At 41.1% G+C, this 25,322-nt stretch overlaps 1 long non-coding RNA gene across 1 annotated transcript in view; it reads right to left on the bottom strand.

Moving 5' to 3' along the window:
- Positions 1 to 25,322, bottom strand: part of LOC110343487 — an 82,667-nt gene extending 57,345 nt beyond the window's left edge. Inside the window, exons 1-2 of the long non-coding RNA XR_002385786.2 lie at positions 24,916 to 25,322; positions 24,624 to 24,744 (exon numbers count right to left, since the gene is read on the bottom strand). This is a non-coding gene — a long non-coding RNA (uncharacterized LOC110343487). The remainder of the gene's footprint in view (positions 1 to 24,623; positions 24,745 to 24,915) is intronic.

The raw sequence follows: 25,322 nt of genomic DNA on the forward strand, positions 1-25,322 counted from the left end.
GACGGCCTCACGGATTTTGCAGAGCATGAGACAGACAATAGAAGCCTCATAGGGCAGGGCTGTTCTGGATTGACAAAGAACACTGTTGATATCTTAAAGAGCAGTGAATCAGTATGAGTATTGGGGTCCCATGGAGGCTTGGCATGGCATGGTGAGGTGATGGAAGAGAGACCCTAGAGAAGCACAGGAAATAGGGAAAGCGAGGAGAGGTGTAGAGAGAGACAGAATGTGTGCACAGGGTCACTGGGACAAAAAGTTGTTCTCTGCCATTCATTCTCAGGACAGTACTCTTCTTGGGCCCTGAATCCTCAGCAAATTCTCACCCAACTCTGTTATCAAACAGTAAAGAAATTAAGCATAGCTAAATGGTAGTAGGCATAAGATCCTGGATTCAATTCTTAGCACAAAAAGGAAAAGAGACAAACAGGGAAGGTAGGAAAAGGGAAGAGAGGGGAGAGGAGAGGAAAGGAGAGGAGAGAAGGGGAGAGGAGGAGGGGGGGAGGAGGGAATGGAAGAGAGGAGAGGAGAGAGTGAATGAAAGAAGAGGGGGAAAGAAGGGGAGGGGGAAGGGAAGGGAGGGTAGGGGAGATGGGGAGTATATACATTTCTAGCATTTATCAGATTGAGGCAGGAGGATCAGTATGAGATTGAGGCCATCACAACATATAAAGTAAGTCCTGTCTAAAAAGGAGAGAGGAGGCCTAGATATGAATATAGGTCTAGGTATAAACTTGATGGAATATCACTTTTTTTAATTCCGGCACCTATGGTATGATTGAATGAGACATGAATCAATGATATTAGCAGTTCATGCTAAAAAGATGAATATATTTTGTTTGTTTGCTTTTACTAAACCTTTCCCCTAATCTCAGAATGTGATTCAGGACAATCCAATTGTTGAACACCTAGCTGTATCCCTATGATCGGTCAGGTTCCTGACCTTAGCTTGTTCTAGAAGATGTAAAACCCAGTGCAGGAGGCTTTGGCTATGGTCTCTACCTTCTTAGAGAGGCTATCAACAGAGGATAAGAGACTAAAGTGACTTGTGAATGAAATGAAGCTGAAAATGCGTGTGAACTTATGAAAAGACTTGCATTTAAAAAGACAACTTTTGAGTGATTGAATAGGTGGTAAAAGATAACACGTGTGAACTTATGACTCAGCAGCTTCACTTGGAGTAGTACTCATAATGAATGGGCGGCACTGTATAAGACACATGCTCATGTATGAGACATGCTCATGTATGAGAAAACTCCAAGAAATGTGCCTGTGTAGTAGATGTTCATGAAAGTGCTGTCGTGGTAGCCCAAACATGGGGGTACCCTGGGAGCGCACAGTATGAGAACAACTGACTCAGACTAACATGAAGTAGGTAGAGATGAGCACATCTGCTTCTACTAATAGGGTGAGGTCACCAAGACATCAATGAAGGAAGTATCGACTGTGCAGTGATATAGTATAGCCCTTATTCTCTAAACTCCCCCGGAGGGATAGAGGGATAGATACACAGTGTAGATGGGCCACATCCCTGGGTTGGAAAGGCAACTGGAATTGGAAGTAATGTCAAAGACCTCAGCTCTATTCCCTACCAATTTATGTTAATGAGGTGAATAAAGATAAGACAATTTTTTTGCCTCTCAAATTTTGAGAATTTTAATTCCTCACTTCTAAAATGCCAAGTATTATCTTTTTACTTCTAAGATTTAATAGGATAGAAAACTTCCCTCCAAAATGATTATTTTTTAAAATGTCAATAAGGTGCTAGTTTAGACCAAAAGTTAAACTTGAATAACAAAAGATAGTAGATAATTGATTGATAAACAGATAAATGGCTGATAGGTGATAGATACGTGATAAACAGTTTTATAGATAGTAGATGATAGATAGATAGATAGATAGATAGATAGATAGATAGATAGATAGATTAGGAAACATAGACAGAAAGGTAGCAGCTTAGCTAAAGAGTACTCTAATCTCCTGACCAGAGACCTCCAGTCTCCATGAAATAAACCATCTTTACACAGGATTGCCAAGGCAACTCAGTCTCCTATAGTTATGGAACATCTGCAGCTCAAATGACATGGTGAGTGTGTGTGTGTGTGTGTGTGTGTGTGTGTGTGTGTGTGTGTGTGTGTGCCTGCATGCTATGGAATTGCCGAGGCTAGGAGACCTTTGAATATGTCAGTTTCTAGGAATATGAGACATTAGCAGACTGCAGGCGATCCAAGGATGGAGCTCACTTAAAACCAGAACAAACTCATCTCAATTGTAATTATTCACAGAATTTTTTTCAAGGCTCCAGAATCAACCACAGAAAATCATTTTCTAAGTTGTAAATGATGGCCAGGCATGGTGATGCACATCTTTAAATCCAGCACTTGAGAGGCAGATTTGAGGGATCTTGATGAGTTTGAAGCCATTCTGTTCTTCATAGAGTGTTCCAGGACTGTCTGGATTAGGAAAAGACTGTCTCAGGAAGAAAGAAAGAAAGAAAGAAAGAAAGAAAGAAAGAAAGAAAGAAAGAAAGAAAGAAAGAAAGAAAGAAAGAAAGAAAGAAAGAAAGAAAGAAAGAAAGAAAGAAAGAGAAAGAAGGAAAGAACGAGGAAGGAAGGAAGGAAGGAAGGAAGGAAGGAAAGAGAAAGAAAGGGAAATGACGTGCCTTTGTATTTGTTCCATTTTTAGAGGACACAGTGGCTCTACGCAATTTTAATAGAGTTCAGCAGATAATGATTAACAGTAAAATCACTTTCTGCTTCCTGAGGACATCTTCACTGAAGAACATGATGGTGTTTAGAGTAAAGCATCATGGGGGCAGGCATGTCTAGCACAGGACAGCAAGGAAAATACTAACCCACTACATTGTCCAAAAGCACAATTCATTCTTTAAGCAAGCCAGAGGAGCCTCCAGAACACGAATCCTAAAAAATAGAAATTTCTACAAAAGGCTAAGGTAGCCCTGCATGAACACAGTGCCTAGGTGGCTTTTGGTTACTCTGGGACTATTGTTTTGACTCCTCTATCCAGAAGTTATTGTGAACCAGGGTTGTTTTTTTTTTTAACGCATTTGAAAGCAATATCTACCGAAATGGGTTTGTAAAAATATTTCTTGGAGCCCAAAGCAGAGTCCAAGCTGTATGACTGAGCATGTGAGAGTCACTCTGAGAAAGGGTGTTTAATGAATAACTTTGCAGTAAAAGGCCTTGAAAACTTCCTGGGAACACTAGATCCCAGCTCCTGTCTAAAATACATTAACAGCCTCCAGAAGGTTTTGAGACGCTTGCTAAGTGTGTCAGGCCAGTTTCAGAAGCCCTGACATTTCCATTCTGCCACAGGAAAAGGTTCCTCCTTGGTCTCCACCCATCCCCCCACACCCCACTCCCCACCCCCGGCTGTGTTTGGAGATGGAGAGGGCTAGCTGTTCTACTAGAGAGAAAGATTGATAAACCCAAGGCATCAGAGTTGTTTCCTATGCATGAAATTGATTAAATGCTTCACTAAATGGCTTATAAATTTGCTTCTCATATTTCTATCACCCACTGAAAAGATTACAGAAACTCCACATATGACCATGTTGTATACAATACCAAATTACAAAAGGTTGTAAAAACTAATGTTTTGTTTAAAGTTTTGAGCAGGACCATATGCCTTCAGTGACCTTGAGTAAGCTATTTTAATTCAAAACATTTCAAAGACTATAAAGGGGAGAAATATTCAACAACATAACAAACCAGCCTAGCTGGGTAGACTTCAGCTCAGGCTCTAACAACTTCTTGGTTTTTTTTTGCTGAGGAGAGAGCGATACTCCCTGTACAAACGCCTGGGCTTCGAAAGCTGGGAAGCACATGTGGTGTCAACAGGGATATATTTACAAAGGAGATGAAACAAAGCCGTTGAGACCTCCCAAAAGCTGAGTCGCTTCTAATATTTTTAGTTCATAAGGGCGCATCCTAGGGTGTAGGCATCCTGAGCACACTTACAGGCCCATGTAGAGAAGATGACAAGTATTAGCAGGGATGGGTGGGATTGTTTTATTTGGGGGTTTTGTTTTGGTTTTAATCTTTACACATCTTTCAAATGTCAATTTATGTCCCATTCTTTCTTCCACGTGAGAATTCCTTCTAAGGATTATATAACATTGGGGGCAGGGGGTTAGGCTCGAAGCAATTTACAGGCAAGCAGGTGACCCACAGATGTTACTTGGGAAACTAACCTTTTGTAACATGGCCTGAAAAATACCTCTACTTCTACAGGAAAAATGATATTCTTTCATAACATTTATAGGACATCATGTCCTAAGCAAGAATTAACATTTGGCATTAATGCACAGCTCTGGCAGTAATTCCAAGACAAGAAGGTTTACAATCAGGGATATGGGTAAAATCCCTACTTGTCTGATGTCTGTGGGGCAAGCCCCACTTCTACCACATCCAGAAACAGTCAGAAGAAGGGCAAAGATGGCCGACATAGCTAAGGCAGGGCACAGCCCAGTGAGGTGGGAATCGTCAGCAGAACAAACATGCAGAAGCTTTTCAACACGAGGTCTAGCCTGAGGCAAGCCTACATCCCCTACAGTTTCTAGGCACTTTAAGTGATCTCTCTGCTAGAAATCTTACTAGGAATGCCCATTTGTTTATGTTTTTTCTATTTGGCATCTGTTTTTTGCACATAGCACTACATATTCCGAAGTATATAGTACTTTGAGTATGTTCTCCCCAGACTACTCCTCTTTCTCTCCCCTTCCTTTTACGTTACTTCGCTAGATAATTTCAACTCTCCTTCAAATGATGTGCATATGTGTATCTGCCCATGTTCCTGAGATGGAGTATAACATGTATGAATATAGGGGTGATCAGAGAACAACCTCATGTGTCATTGCTCAAGCATGTTCCTAAGGTATGTTTTGGCTTGTTTGTTTATTTGTTGTTTATATCTGAGACAGTGTCTCACTTACCTGGAATTTGTCAAGTAGGCTAGGCTGGCTCCTCAGCAAGTCCAGGGATCCTCTTATCTCTACCTTCCCAGGTCTGGGAGTATAAACATGTGCCAGCATAACCAGCTTTTTTTTTTAATGTGGCTTCTGGGGATTGAACTCATGCCCTCCTGCTGTCGACACAAGCACTTTACCCACTGAGCTGCTTCCTGGCCCCTCCATTTTCTCTCATGGCACATATGCATATATGGCCTTATGTATCTATATACAATCTGGGATCCACAAATGGGAGATAAAACATACCATACTTGTTGTTTCTTTCCTTCCTTTTTCCTTTTTTAAACAAGTACCTATTCTGGGAAATATGCCAACAATTCAGGGATGATTTAGGCAGACCATCAACAGCTGGACAACTTATTTAACTCTTTTGTGATGGTTACATGACCCTTCCTGTTGGCATGAAGCCACCACTTAAGTAATCCTGATGTCACAAGCAGAGAGTTTAATGAATTATAATACTGATGCTCCTTTCTGTACAACATATAGGCCAAGTTCCTGCCCATGCATATTTGCCATCTTAAGGGTTTGAACCCATGGCATGGGAAAGTTGATCCTGGCATGTTAATTTTAAAAAGAGGTTTTGATGACCAAATCCAGTGGTTGCCTCCTCCCCAGTAGACAGCATAGAGTAATGTTGTGTTCAAGGCTTGGAAAAACCTGCTGCAGGAAAACAGTCCTGTTTAACTCGCTTTGAGCCAGGCATTTTTTAAATTTTTGTAATGATGCTTGTGACCAAGCCAACTATGCTTTGAATGTTCACTATGGGACATTAACACCTATGGTACATGTGATACACAGCTCACCTTTTGTGAACATTTAGCACGCTCTGGGCTGTCTTTTCAGACAGATTCTCAACCAAATTAAAGGAGTCAATAACTCCCCATAAGTAGGTGATTGTCACCCCTTTTTCCAGAGGACAGGTTGACCCTGAGCTGTAGCATTGCCTCTCCACGCTAAGGCATTCTGTGTGCTGCTAAGATGAAAACAGTAGACTTTACTCTACTCCACAAAAGCCTGTGCCCTTCAAACACAGCACTGAGTGCCCAGATGAACATCAAATAAATACACTGTATCTGTTGATTTTTCTTACTACTTCCTTTTCATTAAGATTATTAATGAGGTCAGTGAAATGGTTCCGTAGGTAAAGGTATTTGCCACCAAGATTAACAGCATGAGTTCAATCACTGGGGCCCACCTGGAAGAAGAAGAAGAAGAAGAAGAAGAAGGAGGAGGAGGAGGAGGAGGAGGAGGAGGAGGAGGAGGAGGAGGAGGAGGAGGAGGAGGAGGAGGAGGAGGAGGAGGAGGAGGAGGAGGAGGAGGAGGAGGAGGAGGAGAAGAAGAAGAAGAAGAAGAAGAAGAAGAAGAAGAAGAAGAAGAAGAAGAAGAAGAAGAAGGCTGACTCCCAAAGACTATCCTCTGACATCCACAAGCATACCATGGCACACAGCATGCAAACTGCCCCACACACGCACAAACATGTACACATATACTCACATACAGATTCACACATACACATGTACACACATACATACACACACATACATATACACACATGCATTCACATACACACTCAAAGAGACACACACTAAATAGATGCTTTAAAAAATGATTTACAAATCCACTCACTTTCTCTACTTCAAATAATAGACAAATCTATTCTCCTTCTGCAGTCCAGGTAATTGAAACATCAAGCTCGTTCGGGAAAATCTAGCTGCTGGGGATATAGCTACTTTGGTAGAATGCTTCTTCATAGGCTTGAGGCCCTGGATTTCCTCCCTATCTCACCATAAATTGGCTGTGGTGGTACACATCTGTAAAACCCAATCGCTGAAAGGTAAAGGGAGAAGGGTCAGAAGTTCAAGGGCATCATTAGCATCATAGCAGGTATGTCCAGGTCCACATGGGCTATCTAAGCTCCACACAAAAAAACAAAAACTTCTAGCTATATACAGTGAGTACCGTTGGTGATTTTGAAGATAAACATGGATCTGTTCTAATTTTTTTAAGCAAACCGTTTACAAATTTCAGCATACTAATTAGCACAAGGGACAAACTGCCCATCTTTTGCGGGGCCTCAGGGATGACTGATGATAGACCTATGCATAAGACACGGGTATGTATTCTACAGCCTTGGATCTCAAGATATCAAGGATAGCAAGTATATTGAAATGGTCTGTAGTCTGTTTCAGTAGATTTAGAAAGGGGTCTGAGAATCTGCATTTCTAATAAGCTCCCAAATGACACCGCCATTCCTGGTCAGAGGCCGACTGTGAGAAGATGAGTCATCCAACAGTTCATTACCTACTGGGTCAGCATTGCACGCCTAATTCCAGGACGGCTCAACTGGTAAATTTCTTGCTTCTCAACACACGAGGGCCTGAGTTTCAATGCCCAGCACCCACATAAAAGCCTAGTGTGGTATTACACATCTATAACCCTAGCACTTGGAGGCAGGAGTGCAAGGCAGGAAGGGTGGAGCCCCAGAGAGTGCTAGGGAGTCAGTCTAGCTGTAATCCTAGATCAACGTTTCCCTATTCCATGAGTGCTCTGTCTCAAAAATTAAGGTGGAAGGACATGGAGGCAGACGGGTAACATCAACCACTGGCCCCCACAAACAAGCAAAAATGCATGCACAAATATATATATTCTACCCACACGTGTGCGTGCGCGTGCACGCACACATACACACACACACACAGAGAGAGAGAGAGAGAGAGAGAGAGAGAGAGAGAGAGAGAGAGAGAGAGAGAGAGATGGAATCTCTAAGAGGGGTCATGCAATCATGTGGCTTTTCAATCAACTCCTTGAATGACTAAGCTCATGCATATATGGACTCCAAGGCTTGGACCCCTGCCTGTCTCTGAGAATAGGGACTCCCCCATCTAGAGGCCCCTTCAAAGCATGCGGAGGCTGAAGACATGTGAGTGCCTCCTCCAATAACTTGTCTGGTAATTGGCATATTGATTGCTAGTGTCATCGTGTTTTAGTATACATAAACCCCTCGCTCTATTACACAGCCCTCAACAATCCAAAAAGTCATTGTTTATTCATCAGGACTTCCAAACTGGCCCTTGTCAGCTCCTGCTAGAGGGCCCGCTGATAAAAATCAGCAGATGATTGGACACACACATTCTTGACATGACTGACCCATGACATCTGGGAGGGCAGCCCCAAAAGCCTGACCCTGAACAATACTTTCTTTTCTCCCTCTTATCTAGCCCAGATGATTTTGAGATTTTTTTTATTAACTCATTAATGACTGGCAATGTCATTAGAATCAATGGGAAGTTTTTCTTTTCTTTTCTAAGTGAGAATATATGTACCATTTGCTGAGAGAGTGTGAATCAGCTCAATAATGAAATGGTTAAGACAAACCAAGTGGAAAGAGTTATTTTATTAAAATCTGAGATCTCACTAACGATTGCTAGGATTGAAAATCTATGGACAGAAATAGCAACTCCCTTCAGAAATACGTTGCGGAAGAATGGGGCAATTTGATGAAGGAAATAACTGCCCATAAAGTTCAGCATGCAATTCTCTCCAGTTGTGGGCCCAATCCCATCAAACTAACAGCTAAATAAAAAGAGAATTCAGCACAAGGCTCCTAAAACCTTTAAATGCTTCTTAACCTACACTGTCATTAAACCGGATCTTGTTTCTTCATGCCTTTAATTTTCACATCTGTAGATCGCTTTTAAAAATCAAATTGGATCTTTTGAAGGCACTTAAATTACAACAACCTTATGGTTTTTCATATACTCTCGAGCGCCAGCCTTTTCAATCTGGACTGTGTAGCCAATTAGTGGACTATCTCAAGGAAGCACTAATCATTTTGAGAAGTTGAGACTATAAAAAGCAGGCAGCCTATTTTTATTATAACTGATTGGCTTGAGAACAGGCAAGAGAGGAAATGTCCGATAATTCTGTTAACTTTTTCACACGGGCTTGTTCCAGTGCGCGCACGCGCGCGCACACACACACACACACACACACACACACACACAGAACTCTAAGCAGTTACATACGGTACTGCTCATAGACTCAGACTCTTTGAAGTTCAGTCTGAATTGAATCCTTTTCTGGGTTCCGCCTCAGGCACATCAGAAGGCAGCTCAGAGAATGGGTTTACACTGATTTTATCAGCTGGGATAATTCATTTGGCAAAGAGTTGTCTATTACTAGATGTACTTCATATGTTACTCAAGTGTTTACCAAATTTCACTTTTGTCAAAACACATTGTGAACAAAAAAAAAAAGTGGTTGAGTACTTCAAAGATTTTACCCACAGAAGCTGAAGTCAATAAGCTATGGTCAAGATTTAGGTATGTTCTAAGCCAAGTTTTATACATTTATTATTGTTATTGTTATTAATTTGAGACAAGATCTCACTATGTAGCTATGTAGGCCTGGCTGTCCTGGAACTCACTCTACAGACCAAGCTGACTTCAAACTCACAGAGACCCACCCGCTTCTGCCTCCTGAGTACTGGGATTAAAGGTGTACACCACTACCCCGGGCCAAATTTTGTTCTTAAATTGAGTGACATCAAATTTATGTATTTATTTGCCAGGGAGAGGAATATATTCATTACATGATATGTTAAGTAGAACAAGTAGTATTAGGAGATTAATTGAATTTCATAATTTCATCATTAAATTCATTAATATTATAGCAAGTTTGCTCTTTTATCTTTCAGTTCATAACACTGTACACTCTTAGTGGGGAAAAATGAGTTAAAAACCAGATGTTTGTCAGATCCAGATGGAAAATGTCAAGTAAACAAAATAACAAGGTTGCTTTAAACTACTTTTCCTTTTTTATCCAGATGTTTAGTATCAATCAGACACAGTCTTAATCTGTTCTGTCACAACCAATTTTAAAAAAATATCATGTGTTGATATTTGAATTCCTTCTTCACAAAATTATCTCCGAAATCTTTCTTGAATTCATTCATGGAGAAATCCCAAGGCTATATTTTTCTTTCAGTCTTGTCATGTGTGTACATGCTCATGTGTGTAAATATTGTTATGTGTGTGCTATGGCATGTGTGTAGGGGTCAGGAAACCACCTCACTGAAAACAGAGTCGCCTGTTCATCTCTCTAGGTGTCAGGTTGGCTGACCTTTAAGCTTCTGTGGACTTCATATCTAGACCTCCTGTCTCACAGTAGAAGCCCTAGAATTACAGACATTTAATACCATAGCTAAATTAAATGGTTTCCAGGGATCCAAATTCAAGTTCTCACCCCTACGTGGCAAGCACCTTAGCCACTGAGCTATCAACTAATGGGGAAGAGCTATCTTCATTAGGAACAAAATTGCAATATCCAGCAGACTTACAGCATAAAAGAACCAACCAGAAGGCACCTGTCTCTATATTGGAAACATTGTGTATCTGTAGTTTAATTTACTTTGTTTTATGTGTATGTTTTGCCTGCCTGTATGTATGTGTACTGAATGCATGCCAAGTGTCAGTGGAGTTCAGAAATGGACATCAAATCCCCTGGAAATGGAGTTACAGATGGTTGTAACTGACCACATGGTGCTGAGACCCAAACAGGTCCTCTGCAAGAACAGAAAGCACTCTTAACTGCTGAACCAGTCTCCAGCCCCTATATCTGTCTTTTAAAAAGACAATTTCATTTACATGTCTGGAATGAACATTTTGATTGAGATGCCTAGGCTAAGTTGTACTCTAGTAGGTAGTTAAGATCTTAAATGTCAACGATGGCCATCTTTTCAATGGACTGTGCTCCCAACTTACTAATTATTAGACGCCAACGCTTACATTCACTTGACCCTTCATATCTATGGATTCTGTATATGCAGATTCTTCAAACTATGGGTAGGAAAATATCTGAAAAAAAAACATGTCTGTATTGAATGTGTAATAAAGAAATCCACAGATTTTTATATCAGAGAGGGGTGATATTGTGGCTGGAAGAAGTCCCCTGTGCGTACAGATTATGAAGGACAGGGGCTCTTGACACATAAAGATTTCTGCTCTGTAACTTTGGGTACAATAAAGTTCCCACCCAAGAATCTACAGACTTGGTGAGGGACCCAGCATTGACATGTCCCGTGTGACTTTGACTCATTCATCTTACTTCTAAGCCTGGATGTTTCTCACCTCTGAAATGGAAAGGAGCTGATGGAGGTGAGGGGCCTAACAGGCTTGAAACTCCAGGTTCGGCTTGCAGGATCCCCCACAAAGGAGAAGTAACAATATAAGCCTGCTGACTCAAGAATCTTATAAAAAGAACTTTGAATGGCCAAGATACTTTATCAATATGAAATTACCATTGGTAAAATGGTTTGTTGTCTGTCTTGCATCATTACATAAATACTATCAATGCATGAAAGATTATTTGCTAAGAATATGGAATCTAAGGCAGCACAGAAAAGTCACACTGAAAAGATCTGAACAAGTATTCACTAAGCATAAACTTAGTGACTACAATGACTACAATCACAGGCCAGACAAGACAGTGCCAGATGTGGGCTCACCTGAGACTCCGCATACTTGCTGACCCCAAGAACTAAGTGTCACACCTTTCTCTTGTATGGTGACTAAAAGACTGGTCAGAATGTTCACTGTGTCTCTGACTACAGCAGGGAATTCTGCCAGCCTGGGACTGTGTTCTTGGCCAACCAGTGGCCTTAAATTTGAGGGTGCCACATACTCTTCTCCCTCCAAGCCTTTCTCCTGAGGTAAAAACTCAAGCCATTGTATTGTATACAGCAGTTGTGTGACTACAGAACAACCCAACCAACCTCTTGGTGTTTGTCATGGGAGACTGCCCTCATTGTTTTATTTTACTATTAATAAGTTATCATCAATGACCAAGCTTTTGGCCAGCTTTTCTCTCTGCTATACAAAAATGTCTCTGTGTGAAAAATAAGCTTAGATACTTGCAAAAATGCTAAGAGCTATGAACTCTGTCATACATTTTAACCTTAAACTTTGTTGTCAAAGGCCCCAAAATATTGGAGAAAGTCTTCAAAATTCTTGAGTCATACCTTTAAGATATTCAAGTTCTGTGGGCTACAAAAAAAGAAATAAACAAAAAACAAAAATGATACAATTTAGTACATTTTAAAAGTCTGTTGTATGAAACCGTTGCAGTAAAAAAAAGGTTTTTTTAAACAGAAAAATCTCATACATTGGGAAATTTCTTTCAAAGTTTAGCCCAACTTTTTTCTCTACTCTACAACTACAATGGAGATGGAATAATCAAGTTTTAGCACTCCAACTTTGAAGTCACAAATCTCTCATTAGTATGTTACTCTATTTGAACACTTGCTTCACAGCACCAGGAATCAATGCAAAAGGAAACAATAATAATAAGGAAAGATTCCTAGCGCCATAATAGGGAAAGGTGTGTGAGCTGGAGAAAGAACTGTACAGCCGCCCATGACAAGTCATGATAAATGGGTCCTTATAAAATTCATGTTTAGGCAGCACCAGGCCGGGGATAATGCCATTCGTCATGGCAACACTAGGCCGCTAATGAGCCCTCATTGCATATTCATGGATGTGGCCGTTCTCCCCCTCCCATCCTGAACTAGTGCCTGGAAATATCTCTACCTCAAGCAGAAGCTGGGTTTCGGCCTTCTTCGTCTTCTTTTCTTTCTTTGGCTTTTTTTTTTTATTTGTTATGTTGCAGCAATTACACAGTGAAAGTGCTGCCCAAGATTGATTGCTCTGATCTGTAGTTCAATTGTAAATTAGAATACACATCCCCCCAGGGACACACGGCCCCTATTTGTGATTAAGAAAAAAGCTCCATAATAGACTAATAGCCAAAGTTCTCTCTCTTTTACTTTCAGGCAATTAGCTTGATGAAATGGCCTCTTTTTGTATACCCTGGAAGTGTAAACCGATATCATAATGAAGTATATGATGTTTATTCTATTATTTTCACCTTGCCGGGTATGCAAGAATGCCTAAGTAATGGCTGCTTTGTCTAGTACATTTACTGATTCACAAGTAAACTATTTCTTAAAGATACAGTGTGAGCTTTCTGAGACTGAGTTAAGCAACCCCTGTAGGTTAACCTCCATGCAAAGGACTTGTTCTAGTTTCATTTCTGTTGCATTTACGAATACATTGACAAAAGTAACTCAAGTGTAGAAAGACTGTGTGGGGCTTACAATCCCAGGTTGCAGTCCATCACTGAGAGGAAGTCAAGGCAAGCGTGCAAAGCTGACAGTAAGTCACGTAACGTCTGCTTTCAAGAGCAAAGGAAAGGCACCCTTGCTGCCTGCTTGCCTGTTTGCTTTCATAGCTTTTTCCTGTCCTATGTATTCAGGACTCTTCCACCTAGGGAACGGTGCCACCCATAGTGGAGTAAGTTCTTCTTACATTAATTTAACCGTCAAGACAGTTCATCACATACATTCCCACAAGCTAACTTAATTTAGATAGTTCCTCAACTCAACTCAGGTGATTCCAAATTGTGGCAAGTTGACTTTTAAAAGTAACCATCTTAGCATTCAAACAAACTCCCCAGGTGGTATGGAGAGCATGATTCTGACATGGAAGAGGGACCCAGTCACTAGGGATACTGCGAATGAACACAGACCAGAAGGGACATGCCAGCACTCAGACTAGTGAAGGCACCAGGCATCAAGCATTGACTGTGTCGAGTAAGAAAGCAGTGTACTGTGTTGTGATCTTCGTCTCCCTGCTTAGCTGTGGGACAACGCCTTAGTCTCTAATCTTGGACGGGTAGAACACTTCCTATACAGTACTTGTGTAGTTTTATTTTTTAGTGGATTTTAACTCCCTTACCTCAAAAAATAAATCTTGTCTCTTTCAAAATCCAAAACCATTCTCCAAGTTTCTCATAACAAGAAAGCATTGTTCAGCTGTCTACATGCAGGAGCAGGTAGCATTTTTAAGGAGGTGGCCAACCAACCAGTCTCGTGTAGTAAAGGGTGTTCAAGACCATTGGGCATCTTCTTTGTATGAAATACTTTCATGTTTCTTTTTACTTTTGAGGAGTTTATAGAGTTAAGGAAGAAAAAAAGAACAGCCTTTTGCTGGGTTCAATATCACACATGTTTGATCAGAAGCAGGTAGATTTCTGTGAGTTCAAGGCTAGCCTGGGTCAACACAGCGACTTTCATTCTAGGGATGATGTCTAAAAACAGGATAATAAAATAAAATACATAAGTCTCAAAGAGCAAGATAGCAAAAGAATGGCAAAATAATTAATACATGAAGGAGAAAAGAAATCATGCTGAGAGGTAGTTCCAGCACTTGGGAGGCAGAGGCAGGTGGATCTCTGTGAGTTTGGAGCCAGTCTGGTATACAAAGTGAGTACTAGGACAGCAAGGGCTACACAGAGAAACTCTGTCTCAAAAAAAATCTGTCTTGTCTTAGTAATTGAGATTTATGGTGAGTCTGTATTTCACACATACATTTGAGTTCCCTGTCAGTCAGCAGTGACCCAGTTTGGGTTACATACTGGACTGATGTTATATGGGGAAAAATATAATCCCTGTCTTCACAATATGAATTTTATTTGAACTTCTAGGGAATTATTTTCACAGCAAAATGACCTCAATAATTTTAATGCTGAAATTGATGCCCATTATTAGATTTTCTGTCTTCTGAGAGAAATTATTTGGGTCTTTTTTAACTTTTCATATGCATCCTTTTAGACAGGGTCTGACTATATAAAGAGCCTGGCTATGAACAGAGCCTAGACATTCAGGTACATTCTATTTAGCTCAGGCTAGGATTTACTGTAATCTTCCTGGATCAGCCTAGTTTGCTTGATTTTTTTTTTGTTGTTTTTTGTTTTTTAGACAAAGTGTTATTATGTAACTTCTGATCTTCCTGCTTCAATATCCTGTGTAGCTGGGATGATAGGTCTTCATTACCAAGCCTAACATTTTTGTTATTATTCAGAAAGGTGATGTGACTTGCCCAAACACACACCCTAGTCAACGGAAATGCAAGCCTTGTCCTCAGGTTATCACGTCCCAAATCTTAGCACTCACTGGTGTGCTCTGTTGCCTCCTCCCCAGCTGCAGGACTGAACAGCTCCCAACACTAATAAACCTAGTGATCCTAATTTATATGGGGCCAAGATTAACAAATGAGGATAAAATGTACACGGTGTACATGCAAACACAAACCCACACGTGCACACATAGTACTTCAATAAAAACTAGAAAGTCACAAATCACAGTGCACTGTTACCTACTTACTTATGCTTCAGATGGGTAATCTATGGTAATTCTCAACAGAAACTTAGAAGAGCTACACCTCAATCACAGAACAGACAATTTTTATTTTAGAGTCATGGATGAACACTCTTCACAATTCAAAGACTGGATGTTCCAAACGATGTGAATCTGTATAAGCAGAAAGCTGTCTGAGTCTTGTCACCAAACATCTCTGGCAGCCTTTGCATACATTTCCTCGACCTCACCCTATGTCCCATATTCCCTTCTAAGTGACTCAATTCTGATGACCAGTGAAGTCAGCTCAAAGATCACATGTTTTCAGAGATGTCTCCTTATCCCAAAGACCTCTTCGATTTTATCTCCACCTCTTTGATATTATCTCTATATATAGGCATCCTTCATTTAATCAATGGCCTTTCCGTTCATGAAGTCATGAAGATATGATTTAGATCTGAAACCTAAAACACATCTTTTCAAAACTGTACTGAACTTTTCTGCTTCAACAGCCCTCTCATATTCAGGGCAGCCAGTGTGCCAGATAGGCATGTGTAGAGCTCTTAGCAAAGTAGCTGTAGGTGTTCCTGACAAAGGAATGGTGACAGCTTCAATCAGAGTTGGGCCCTCAATAACGGTTAGTTCCATTTTGAAAGGGTCTTGAGATGATAATGGTATTAAATAATACATCCAAAGCAGAAGCCACTGGGGTAAGCAGAGTTAATACTACCATAGTTCCCTAAGAGAAACTACAGCTGCCTGAACAAGCCAGAGAAAACCCCAGAGATGAGTGCGAAACAAACAAACCCAGGATAGTCTGTAAATAATTCCTGACCCCTGCAGTGGTGGTGCACACATTTTATTGCAGTGCTTGGAAGGCAGAGGCAGGCAGATCTCAGTGAGTTCGATGCTAGCCTGGTCTATATATAGAGTGAGTTCCAGAGCATCCAGGTCTACACAGAGAGAAAACCTGTCTCAAAAAACAAAAGCACACACATACAAAAATACTTTTTTTAACTCAGCTGGAACCTTACTATATGTTACAATAATAATAAGGCATGTTTCTTTATATATTTCATTCATTCATTCAACAGTGTGTTGTAGTTTATTTACTATGATGGTGACTCTTGGTTGTCTACTTGGCTACACATGAAATAAGCTAAAACCCAAGTAGCTAGGTACACCCGTGAGATACATTTCCTGATTGAATTTGAGGATGCACCATAAACCTGAATATTTTAAGTAGGAAGATCCACCTTAAATCTGGGATATGCTTCCTAATGGCAACCTATATAAAGGATATGGAAGAAGGAGGTTCTCTCTCTTTGCCTGCTTGCCCTCACTCTTATTGACAAGTTCATTCCTTTATTGACATTAGAGCCTATTTCTTCAGGATTATGTCATATACTGAAGACCACCTGAGACAGACAAGTCTTGTAGACTGTACTACTACTGAATTCTTGGATTTTCTATTAGTAGACACCATTGTTTGACTCGCTGGACCATAGCCCATAGGCCATTCAAATAAATCCCCTTCACATATATTTGTTTCCCTAGAGAACCCTGATTAATACATCAATCATAATCAAAAGGTGAAAATTATCTTCCCACTCCAAGGAACTTCCAGTTTAATGGTGGATACAACCATTCATTCTATGCTCACAGCAGTGAATGTGAAAGAGCTTGCATGAAACATAATAAGAATATAGTGGGGAATCATGTTGCAAAGTTAATTTAAATAAGTGTTTCTGTGTAGAAAACTATGAAAGAGAAGTCTGAAGAGTGAGGTGACAGATGGAGGTTTTCTGAAGGGAAAAGCATTTCTGAGAATAGAATGTGGGAAGGTCCAGGGGTAGGTAACAGTCTGGAGATTAAAAGAGCATTAGCAAGCCAGCAACCTTTAGTACAGCTCCTCATGCTGTGGTGACCCCCAAACATAAAATTATTTTCATTGCTACTTCATAACCAATGGTAATTTTGTTACTGTTATGAATCTTAATGTAAATATTTTTGGAGATAGAGATTTTCCTAAGGACTTACAACCCAACCATTGAGAACCACTGGACAAGATGGAGCCTAAGATCGTGTAAGTACTCATTCTCACCATCTTTATACACTCACCCAGAGCACATGTCTTGTCCCTCAGTCGCTTTCCTGTAGCCTTTGATTTGACTAGAGTGTGTAATTGTCATTGCCTGTTCATCTGCTTGACTCCTGTACTTGGCAGTGAGTCCACAGGGAAAGGGGAAGAAGAAAGTATTCCTCATATCACATTCACTGCTCTATGCTTAATGCTTGATGTAGTGCCAAGCACTTGTAGGTGCTTGAGGGTTTAATTTGTTGTTTATGCTCCGATATGTTACACTCTGTTTTAACTGTGGTTTCCTGTGAGTTCCTGGAGGGAAACATCTAAATTTTCATCTTTGTATCCCCCATTTATCGAAAGGGCTGTTACATAGTTGGCCTTTGATATAAGTCTGGTCAGTTTATTGAAGCAACAAAACATAAAAGATCTTCATTAATGTGACAAACTCTACCTCATTAGCCAACCACAAGGTGCATAAAACCACATCACTGGAAAATCCTGCACACTGCCAAGATTCACTGGTGAGAGATGTTCTTCATGTTGGTGCATTGAGTCTAAGGAGCATCATGCACGAGGCCCTGAATGCAATCCACGCCATCACTATCAATAAATAAAATAGCATTTTGTGTGTGTGTGTGTGTGTGTGTGTGTGTTCATATGTATAGCACACTCATGCATGGGTCAAAGAGTTTATGTGGAGATCAGACAACAATCTTAGGTATTATTGGTCCTTTCCGCCCACCTGATCAAGACAGGGTCTCTTTTTGTTCACCTCTGTGTCACCAGGCTAGCTCACCTATGACCTTCTGCCACTTCCCATCTCATCATCAGAGTGCTGGGATCATAGATGAGATACTGCGACCAGATTCATGTGGGTTTTAGGGATCCAAACTGGATCCCTCTATTGTGGGATACCTTGATCACACTCTGACACTCCTGAGACTGTCAATAAAGTTTACCTTTAATCAGAGGGCAGAACTAGCTACTAGCTGATCAATATTAGCCATAGAAGTTTTGGAGGCCCAAGGACAGATAGAGAGACACAGGAAGTAGTAGGGAGGAGCTTAGAAGAAACTAAGCCCTTTTGGATGAAGGAAGAAGAGAAGAGGTCACTGGCTACTCCTGTGCTACTCCTCTGATCAATCACGTTTTTACCCCCATGTCTGACTTCCTGGTGTTTGTTGATAAAAGAATAATTAGGTAAATGCTTGAGTCCTCACAAGTGTTCATCGAGAATTGTACTCGGTGAGTTATTTTTCCTGCCTCAAACAGTCTATATTCAGACTTACATATTCATGTATTAGATTCTATGTGAGAAAGGTGGTGGCCAGATTCTGGCCACCATTCTTTGTATTCAGCCAAGTTGGAATGTTAAGATATGCTGAGTCAAGCATATATTTAAAATGCTGTTTCTATTAACAAAGTGCCAATGGCCACGAGCTTCTTGTTGCCTGCTCTCCTAATACAGGTCAGTAATAAGCATGTCTGTTGTCCTCTGTAGATTTGGGGCTTTGGAAGACAAGGAGCAATTATAAGCTACAGGCATCAGTTAACAAAAACTACAGAAAAAGCAACAACAATAAAACACCTTACAGTAAGTCAGACTGCCTATAGGTTTCTTTCTTTTATGTTAATTTTTAAAAGCAGACCTTTTAAATAAATAAGATTAATGGTTGGGACTGTAGCTCAGTGGGTAAACACCTGCCTAGTATGTCTAAGGTCCTGGGTTTCGTATTCAGGACAACAATAAGAATAATAAACTTAGAATAAAGTTGATGTCCACAGCCTAACAGTTTCACAAGGGTTTTCAATCAATTATGCAAATACTTGCTGTTGGCTACTTGGATAGCTATATGGGTCATCACTTTAAAATTGGGAAGTCTAGTTTGGCAATTTTTTTCTATTATCTGGGCTACCTGAAAACCACCAGTCAGAAATCTCTATGTATGCAGATCAAAGAAAGATTTCAGCATAACTTAACCTACTTAAACTTGGACATTCAACAAGAGTGCCCTTGGTGTAAAGTCTCCAATGGCACTTAGTTAATAAGCCTTCTGTCTTCAACAGGATAAAAGCTAAAGCCAGGAAAGGAAAAAAACCAAAATAACAAAAACCTTAACTATCATGAACATACAGCTACATTCAAAACTGAATGGCACTCCTCCATTTTTGTACATTTTCTGAATCCTGTAAACTCTTTAGTAGTTACATCTATGATATGTGTGTTCAGAATCCCCACTGTTGTGATAACATCTGCAAATTGGTCTCAGCTCAAGGTAAGACAGGGTAGATTCATCTCACAGACCCACCAGTATGGCCCAAAGACACTCTGAAGGATACGGAATGATAGCAGAACCCCTCTGCTCCCTGGAAAAGCATATCAGGGGCAGGCTTCAGGCTTTGTATCCTCTGCCCAACATCCATGAGTTGTAAACCAACGGGGGGGGGGGGAGCAGGGAGAGTGCATGCCAAGACGATTCTGCTACTTGGCTTACTGACTGACTGACTGAATCAAAGAAGAAACTCCAGTCACCTCTGGTTCTATCTGAACTGAAAGAGTCCATCCACACAATCTTTTGTGCAGCAGGAATAAAGCTATATTCCAAAGGAAACCCACTTTACAGTATCTCCAAAGAGATGAAATGCCTTCACGCTCTCACAGCTCTTTAACGCTTGCTATGGGCCAAGTCTCGCAATTAGAATCAGTCACGTTAAGTGCTCCAGTCACATAATGCTAATAGATCACTTTATAATGTGAGCAGTTTTTAAAAGTCGTATTTAATTTTCCATTATTACTGTACTGAATGCCGGTTGTATCTGTCTCGCCCATTACTGATTCTGAAACCTAGTAAAGGGGCAGACTGGTTGATACATTGCTCAATGCCGACTTTAATTCTCACAGATATGAATTGGAACCCTAAAATAGTCCTCGTTGGTGTGATTATTTTGATTTCCAAGCCAAATGATGAAGACTCTTCTCTGTCTCATGGTTATTTTAGCTTGAAAATACAGAGACTGGTGCAAAAAAAAAAAGAGCAGCATGTATGTTCCCCTTGTTGTATGTGCATAAGCACATGGGTGTGTGGTTTTCTTTAAGAAAATGAAATGAACCAGAAAATAAGCCCTTAACAGTAACCCAAGAAATAAAACAAAATCATTTACAACACATGGGATTGTTTCAGGATATGTCCAGATTACATGGTTTAAGGGAACTATCCTGAATGTGGTAGCAATTATAAGGAAATTCATGACTCATTAGCAAACATTCCATATTGTGTTTCTCATTTCTGGGTCAATGTTACTAGTAAATATAGACTTAAGATTTTGCTGTTTCCTTGGCTTCAGTGCTAGATTATAGATAGTTGGACCATACAAGACAGAAAGCAAAAGGATTGTGTTTTTGAAGCTCTTTATCCTTCATGTGTACCTAATTTGGTCCTAAAGGTAAGTGAGGGGAAAAAAGAGCTTGCAAACTGAAACAGGAAACGTGGAGTCGGTGACAGAAGAGTCGTCTGTAAATGTAAAGTAAGAATTACACGGTGCAAATGTGTACTGTGGATGTCTGTGGGGACTTTGTGTGCACCCTGCTTAGTATGCAAAATGGCTGGTGAACTCAAGTACCCAATACTGTATGTAATGGGATCCAGATGTCTAACAGAGAGAGAAAAATATTTTATAGCAATAAATGTGACATTGACTCTTAAAAGCTTTGCCGTTTCGAGAAACAACTTCCCAGTCTTCCTTTTCCTTACATTTCAAAGTAGTTTTGAGTAGATTGTTTAAGGAAATTATTTTCATATTTTGAAATAAAAAGTATCTAACTTGCCACTAACTCCCAAGCTCCATACATAAGGAGGAATGATCTGGAAAAAATAATTTTGAAATTTATTCATTTACCAAAGCACTGGATTCAACCATGCTATTTATAACATATATGTAAACATGTGTGTGTATATATATGTGTGTTATATATATATATACATATATGTATATACACATGGATAAATAAAGCATAATTCCTCCTGCCCCTAAAGAACTTAAAGTACACTATATGCCAGACAATTCACGCAGCTGTTAAGGGGCATAGCACAAGCCCTGAGAAAGAGGCATAAAGTATCCAGGAATCCAAGGAAGGCAACTCTGTGGCTAGAGGCTCCATGGAAAGGCTCTCACTGGTCCATGATGCCAGGATTTTCGACTTCAAGACCCTGCTCCAATTGTGCACTGAAGCTGCCTTGGGGGAGAACCACCTGCTGTCTTGCATGGCCATGGCAATTGCTTCTAAGCACTCTGCTCTTCTGGCATCCCTCCAATGGCTCCCAGTGTTGCTCCAAATGTGCCTTGGGAACCGATCTGAAGCCCTTTAAGCATAGCATCCTAGTATCGATGTTATAAACTCTGTAGTTAGCAAAGCCTGGCATCCCCTTCCCACTTTCTCATTTAAGGGTTGTGGGTGGTCTGTGAACCCATTTCTCTCACCTGCGTCATCTCGTCAAAGTCACCTAAGCTGCGTGCCTTTAGCTAGATCCTGCACACACGCGTATGTTGTGTATAATACACGCGCCCTGTGAAAGACTCATAGCTGCTATCCTATCAGCCATCCAGTAAAAGCCCATGCTGTCACAGTCTCCTTACTGTTGTTCAAGGGCCCTTCTGTGTTTAAGCCTATCCCTTTCAAATTGCTATTCACCCCATATGCTTCCTCTCCGGCAAAACCTCCTGAGCCTTCCCTGACACCTTGTCAAAGAACAGGGGCCTCTCCCCTAAGCTCTGGCTGCAGCTCATATACAACCAGCAGAAATTGATAAGGCAGTGTAGGGTAAGACAACAGAGGGTAGTAGGGACAATGGTTTAAAATAACAAAGAAAAACTCCCTCATTGCCTAAAATGTCAAGCCCTCTTCACTACCCATACACCTCTGACTGCTATCCCGTTCTCGATATTGCCAATTCTTCCATTTCTCCAAAGACAGAAATCTCTGCCTAAATTTCCTGTTAGTCATTGTTGGAGAAAAAAAAACAAATGCTATCACTTTGAAACAAATACAAAACTCAGGGGCTAATGGACTAATGGCAGGCTTTCTTAAAGATGCATGGCTCATCGTGGTGCGATTCCTGCCCCCTGTAGCTGTTTGTGTCGCTACTTTTCCAATACTCTCTGCTCCTTGAGGACCAGGGGCATGCAGGGAGCCTTTTCCTTCCCCTGAGTGCAGTGCAGGCCTCAAGAAGCAGTCCACAAATCAGGAATGGTGGTACACACCCTTAATCCCAGCACTGACAGGCAGAGGCAGGCAAATCTCTGAGAGTTTGAGGCCAGCCTGGACTATATACAGCAAGTTTCAGGCTTCATGATCAAATGCTGTCTTTAAAAAAAAAACAAGCTTAAATGAATAAAAGAAATAAAAGCAGCTTATTAAGTCCCAAAACCGTGCTCTCCCAGGGTCTGCACGTAACTCCAGACACAACAAAGAACAAAAATATTTGTGTTCCAAATGGTCCTATTTCTCAGAACATTTTATAAAGTCTAAGGTGTTTATAGATATCATCAAAACTTAATCACTATCTGACTTCTTTAGAACCATCTGGAATTTTTCACACAATGGCTGCAAAGCCCCCTCTGTGGTTAGCCACCTGGGAGTCACCTCCAAATGCAAATCTCATCCATAGGCCTTGTTTGTCTATAAGCTTAATATATACCTGACATAGAAGTGAACAGCCGAATGGTTTTAAATTTCACCTGAAAGAGTGCCATGGGTCAGATATGATAGCATTTTCGTTTTGTTGGAAGTTGAGTGTAGATCACATCATGCCACAGGCATGGAAGGAAATGCACTGTCTCTAAAGCCACAAGAAGGGTAAATATAAGGATGGCAAGGACTGGGAGAGTGGGCACTTCAAGGGGGTCACAGGCAGCATGATGGTGGCTGTCTCAGTTAGGGTTTTATTACTGGGTAGAAACACCATGACCATGGCAACTCTTACAAAGGAAAACATTTAATTGGGGCTGCCTTACAGTTTCAGTCCATTATCAGAATGGCAGGAAACATGGTGGCCTATAGACAGACATGATGCTGGAGAAGGAGCTGAAAGTTGCACATCTGCATTGACAGGCAGCAGGAAGTGAATGTCTGTCACATTGGACCTGGTTTGAGTATTTAAGACCTCAAAGCCTGCCCCCTAGTGACACACTTCCTCCAACAAAGCCACACCTACTCCAACAAGGCCACACCTCCTAGTAGTGCCACTGCCTATGGTCCAAGCATTCACACACATGAGTCTATGGGGACCATTCACACTCACAATGGCCATGGTTATGAATTTTTCATGCTCATGATCTCTGGTACAGTATTTCAATTTGGGGGCACTTGGCCTAAGGAGGGATAATGCATAAATAAATGTTCAGCTGTGAAGTTATTGTTACGGTAGTGTTGGAAATAAAAGGAGCTGAGGAAGGGCTTGTGAACTCAGCACCAGAGCTCAAGATGCTCACATTAAGTGCATCCCCTCTGCCCTCAAAGCATCAGGAATTCACAGTATTTGTCCTACCACACTGAAAATTATAATCTGAAAGAATATATGATGTACAGAAAAGTTCTAGCGTCTTATTCACTGCAAAGGCAGTTTATAAAAAGCAACCATCTTGGGCAGGCATTGTTAGATAGAAATGTCGGAATCCTGTAGACGCTGCTCAAGGACAGAAGCAAGATAAGGATGCAAGGCCACTTGAGAAAAGTCATTGGGAACCCTGGTGCCAGGTGTAAGGAGTTCTTGCTCCTTAAACTTTCCCTGCGTATCTCACTGTCTTCTTCAGGCTCTCCTGCAAACTACCGTCTCCAGCAAAGCTATAAATTTCCAGGCACAGTGACTAATTCTACCTCTGTGAGATATCACAGGTCCAGTCTCAGATACTAGCTGATTTAATCTCAAGGTAAAAGCAGACACACGCCCAGTCAGGGCCAGATAACTAACCCTATTCCAATCAGCTGGGGCCTGGCACTGGCGTTCCAAAGAACTGGTTCTACAAGCTAGCAAGTGACACAAAAGAAAGCATTTCCCATCTAAGTGGTGCCGGGTTTTGTCTATAAAAGTCATCATGTGGAGAGGGGAATGTTGAGAGGGCCCCACATCAAAGGGTAGTAAGGGTGCATATAAATATAATACTTGCTTTTCCGTGTGTCCTGAATTTTCCACAGTGGATATGTGTGGCTTTGTACTAAGAGAAAAGAAACCCAGCCTCCATTAGGATTAAAGGTGAATTCCACACTGGCTGGTATTTAGAAGCTAAAGTCCAGATGAGAAGTGCTTTTTAGTGATGATGGGATGGAGCTAGAACAAAGATAGAACAGAGAATCTCACCTGGAAGTCCTGGGATTGGAGTAAGCCCTCTGCAGGGAGGTGTCAAAGCTGAATCTGGAGGAGATGCTGGGCACTGTGCATCCTGGGACCTGATGTCCTGTGATTGGCAGGCCACTAGCTGCTAGGTTAAGACAGACCAAAGCAGAGAGGAAAAGCATGAGACACGAGGAAAACAAGACAGGATTCTACAGGACAAGAAACAGGGGCCGTTAAGGGAGAAAGCAAAATAAAAGTAGGTGTTGCAAGCAAGGAGCTTGAGGAATGAGGCTTGAGAGGGCAGGGAGATGCTTACTCTTCTTCAGTAAGTAGGGAGAGTGACAGAAGGTTAACCCGTCATATATACAAAGGACAGAGTCTCTGCCTCGGGACACTCAGGGACAGGGAAGAGTTCTACAGGCAGAGCCCAATAATGTCATCAAAACCAAGAACAGCTGTTGGACGCAGGTGCGGCAGGGCAGGAAGGCCCATAACAAACAGGAATGTTATTGCAAGCAAGCATGCAGGCCCGAGCAAGCACACTAGACCTTAAAGACGCTAGCCACGATGTTGCTGTGTCTTTCAATCAGCCTTCAGGTCTCTCCAATGGTTAGGCCACAGGCTTTCCTTTTGGCTTTCTGCCTGTGACTTCTATGTGTGCAAAGTTTGTTTTATTTTTTGAGTCAGAGTCTTGCTATATATAGCCCAGGCTGGCTGCAGACT

Source organism: Mesocricetus auratus, unplaced genomic scaffold, assembly GCF_017639785.1.
Source record: "Mesocricetus auratus isolate SY011 unplaced genomic scaffold, BCM_Maur_2.0 Super-Scaffold_4256, whole genome shotgun sequence".
Classification (NCBI taxonomy): domain Eukaryota; kingdom Metazoa; phylum Chordata; class Mammalia; order Rodentia; family Cricetidae; genus Mesocricetus; species Mesocricetus auratus.